We start from the raw sequence: 4487 nt of genomic DNA, 5'->3' as shown, positions 1-4487 counted from the left end.
AGCCGTCCGGATCTCGAAGAAGTAAACCTCCATAAAACAATTACCCCAATCCCACGGTGAGGTATCGCGCCAAGGGGATGTATGGCTGGCGAGTCAACCAGCTAATAGCGACCGACTTTGGCGGACCGGGCGAACCGCCGATATATTGAATCTTTCGCATGGGAATGGGCGTATGGCCTATGGATGACCGATCAATTCGTCCCAACTCGTGGGAATAAGTATGGATCAAAGAAAATTCATTCAACAAACATTTAATAAAAACATGTTTACCAACAACTTTCGACCAAGAAGCAACTCTTTAAGCACCATCAACTCAAACATAACATCATCAGCCGAAGGGAGCAACCACCAGGTACAAGAATGCTACTTGGATACAAATACTAAATGGCAATTTGACAAACCCCAGCAAAAAAGAAAACGAGGCGAAAATAGTTCTCAAAATACAAACGACCTTGCCAAGCAGCCCAAACAAATCTTATACCGAATACCAATAAGTAAGAGCTTTGATGTTTTGTATGAAGTAAATGGAGAAGCCTCAAATTTTACTACAAATAATGAACAGAAGCTTTTCAAACCACCTAAACCCGAACCTATCTTCTACCTTACTGGAGTAATTTAAATCGAAGAACTAAACAAGATACTCAAAACGTTAGTCAACAATGACCAAACCAAATATATTCTATCAACGATGAAATCCGGTCATATTGTTAAACTAATGCCAGCTGATGTCGAAACATACAAAATCATAAGAAAAAGATTTATAGAAAATAATATTAGCCACTATACATACTTGCTGAAGCATGAACGCGCCTACCGCATCGTCATGAGAGGAGTCCACCATTCAGCAGATTTAAACGAAATAAAATTTGAATTGTCGGACACGAGATAAGAAATATAACTAACATTCTCCACAGAAGTACAAAAGAACCACTACCTCTATTTTATTTAGATCTAGAACCTAAAGCAAATAACAAGGAAATATTTAGTTTAAAACGCCTGAGCAATCAAGTAGTCAAATTTGAAGTCCAATACAAGAAGAGGGAAATCACTCAATGCAAAAGGTGTCAGTGTTTTGGATACACCAGAAATTAATGCGGAAGACCTTATAGATGCGCAAAATGCGGAGAAGAACATCTAAGTAACACGTGCAAAAAATCAACACAAGTACCAGCTATATGTGCTAACTGCCTTTGTAACTGCCAGGTAATCACCCCGCGAGTTACAAAGGCTGCGGTAAATACAAAGAGTATCGGTCGCAGATATTACAGCCGCTACGACAGAAACTACCAAAGAAGCAAGAAGAGCAGAAACGGCCAACCAACACGGCCCGGGAACTATTTTCGCCAAAAACAAAACAAACTAGCATATTTCAGCCTAAAAAAGCTACCTACGCTGAAATTGTTAAACAAAAAGAAGAACCTAGCGCATCTACAAATACTGCAAACACGACAGACCTCATTTCAATAACGAATACAATGTTCGAGCGATTTGAAAACCTAGTAGAACGTCTACTTGAGAGAACTATGGATCGAATGATCCAGCTTATCAGTCACACTTTTCATGCTCAAAAATGATTCATAATTTAAGAATTTTACAATGGAATGCCAACGGATTAGTAGAACATAGACACGAGCTTGAAGCATACTTAAAGACCAACGACATTGATATAATGTTAATAGCAAAAACAAGATTTACGGAAAAATCATATTTTTCAATGAAAGACTACAATTGTTACTTTACAAATCATCCATCGGACAACGCCCACGGTGGTACTAGAATCCTAGTTAAAAATAAAATAAAGCAATAAACTCTCAAAATTCGAAAAGGATTTTCTCCAGGCAACAACTGTAGCCATTGCTGGCCCAAATGGCCCGCTTCACATATCTGCCATATATTATCCTCCGAGACATACTATAACATCAGATAAGTTTGTAACGATGCACCCCCCCATCGTTACCCGGCAGTAGACCGCCGGAAGTCTGCCGCCCGGCGAACACCAGCCGGGCAGGGGCAGAGGCGCCGAGCGCCCATTTTTAAACAAATAAGCGAACAACAGTACGGCCGTTATACGGCCGCCGTTACGCCATTATACGGGAAAACCGAGCACAGCCGAGTGCTGCCGGAAGATCCCGAGTGTCACCCGCCGAAACGCCGCGTCGTTTCGCCCAGGGAAAGCTACGCGTTTACCGTAATAATTACCCGCCGAAAACAACGCATCGTTATCCCCACCCGGGGGCGAACGACGCGATTACCGCTCGGGTATAAAAAGGCAGCATTTCGGCATCTCATTACCAGAAAGATTCCTGAAACCCTCTCGAGCAGTACGCTCCGAGCCGATACCAGAACCGATCCTGAAAAACCGCATACGAACAAAGGAAAGTGTGATTGACGCGTACGCAGTCTCCGCCGAGCATTCTCGGCCTCCTCGCCGCCTGCGAATTCCTACCTAAATCCAACCTCGTCAAACGATAGCGGAGAGTTCGCCGCTATCTAAGATTCGGTCTAACATCCGACCGCTACTGCTAAACGGACCGTGGGCCGGCAAGTTCGCCGCTCCGTCGAGACTTTTCGACGCCCGATAGCAATCCTCTGTCCGCGTACGGAAGCAAGGGACGGAGAGTTCTCCGCCCGATCGAGGATTCTCGATCTCCGGTCGCATCCCCCCGCATACCTGGGAATACGCGGATTCGAATACGCGAGCACATCGTCACGGTTTTACCGTGAGCGATTATAATCGCAACGAAATACATAATCGTATCACCCGATAGAATTCCACGCGCCGACGAAATAAACACGGCCTTGCTGTACACGCGCCGATCGACCGCGCCCGATTTCTTGCGTATTTCGCGCGCCGTCAAAACAAACACGGCCTTGCCGTACACGCGTCGACCGACCGTGCCCAATGTCTTGCGCGTTTCCCGCGCCGTCAAAATAAACACGGTCTCGCCATACGTCGCTGAATATTAAGCGGTTCGATACATCGAACCATGCGCACCGAATAACCGCACGCAACCTGCACCGAACGCGTTGCATTATCCGCCGCGCGCTAATACCCGAAACACATTGTACCTAGACCATCTCCGAAAGAGAGGAATAAATAAGCTAAATTGCATCCTAAGCTTTCGTGTGTCTCACCTTTCACGAGCCCTAATCCCGACCGAGGTATCCGCGCGCTCGCGAAAGTAACCCCGTTACAAGTTTCACGAGTTCTTTTCGATACTTGGTACAAGATACATAACGGGTGGGGACTGGAACGCCAAGCACTGCTTCTGAGGTTCTAACTCTACCACGCGGGCGACAGCTTTACAAATACATACAACAGAATGTGGAGTGTATTTCCACTGGCGAACCTACATACTGGCCTGCAGATCCAAACAAAACGCCAGGCCTCCTCGACTTTTATATATGTAAAGATATCAGACAAAGCTACCTACATGTACAATCATCCACTGATCTTTCCTCTGACCATACTCCGACAATCTTAACAATCAGTTCAGAAATAATTCTAAAGGAGGAAACTCAAAAATTAAGCACCAGGTACACAAACTGGGAAGTTTTCAGGAACTATATCAATGAATCTTCGGTTTTGAACATGCCCTTAAAGAACGCTGAGCAGATAGAGGCAGCTGTCGAACATTTTAACAACATGATACAGTCCGCTGCCTGGAATGCAACTCCAATCACCAAAAAGAAAAATCAGAATAAAGAGTATCCTTTATATATTAAAAATAAGTTAGAGGAAAAGCGCAGTTAAAGGAAAGGCTCAGAGCGATATGGCAGAAATCACATCATCCAACGGATAAACAAAACTTCAACAAATGCACGCAAGAGTTAAAGCAACTCATTAGACTAATGAAAGAGAATCCTTACAGGAAAGACTACATTCTTTAACATATACCGCTGACACCAACTACTCATTGTGGAAAGTCACCAAACACATAAGAAGGCCAATAAACCACAATCCACCAATTCGAAAAGGAAATAATCTTTGGGCAAGAAGCAGCCAAGAAAAAGTCGAATACTTTGCAGAACATTTACAAGGGGTCTTCAAACCTGAGTGGCCTTCACTTGGACACAGTACAATTGGACACAGTGCAAATGGACACGTTGCAAATGGACACGAAACTTTGCACACGGCTCAATTGGACACAGTGCATTTATACACAATAATTTTGGGCACAGTAGCTTTTGGACACAGAAGAAAATTCATTTGGACACCGTTCAGTAGCACACCGGTCAGTTGCACACCGTTCAGTTGCACACATAAAAATGCACAACGTTCAGTTGCACACCGCTCAGTTGCATACCGCTCAGTTGCACACCGGTCAGTTGCACACCGCTCAGTTGCACACCGTTCAGTTGCACACCGCTCAATTCCACACCGTTCAGTTGCACACCGGTCAGTTGCACACCGCTCAATTGCTCAATTGCACACCGCTCAGTTGTACACACACACACACACACACACACACACACACACACACACC

The sequence above is a fragment of the Formica exsecta genome, unplaced genomic scaffold (assembly GCF_003651465.1).
Source record: "Formica exsecta isolate Colony F162 unplaced genomic scaffold, ASM365146v1 scaffold268, whole genome shotgun sequence".
In the NCBI taxonomy this organism is placed as follows: domain Eukaryota; kingdom Metazoa; phylum Arthropoda; class Insecta; order Hymenoptera; family Formicidae; genus Formica; species Formica exsecta.
The sequence above is the reverse complement of the archived record's forward strand: the minus strand, read 5'-3'. Positions refer to the sequence as shown.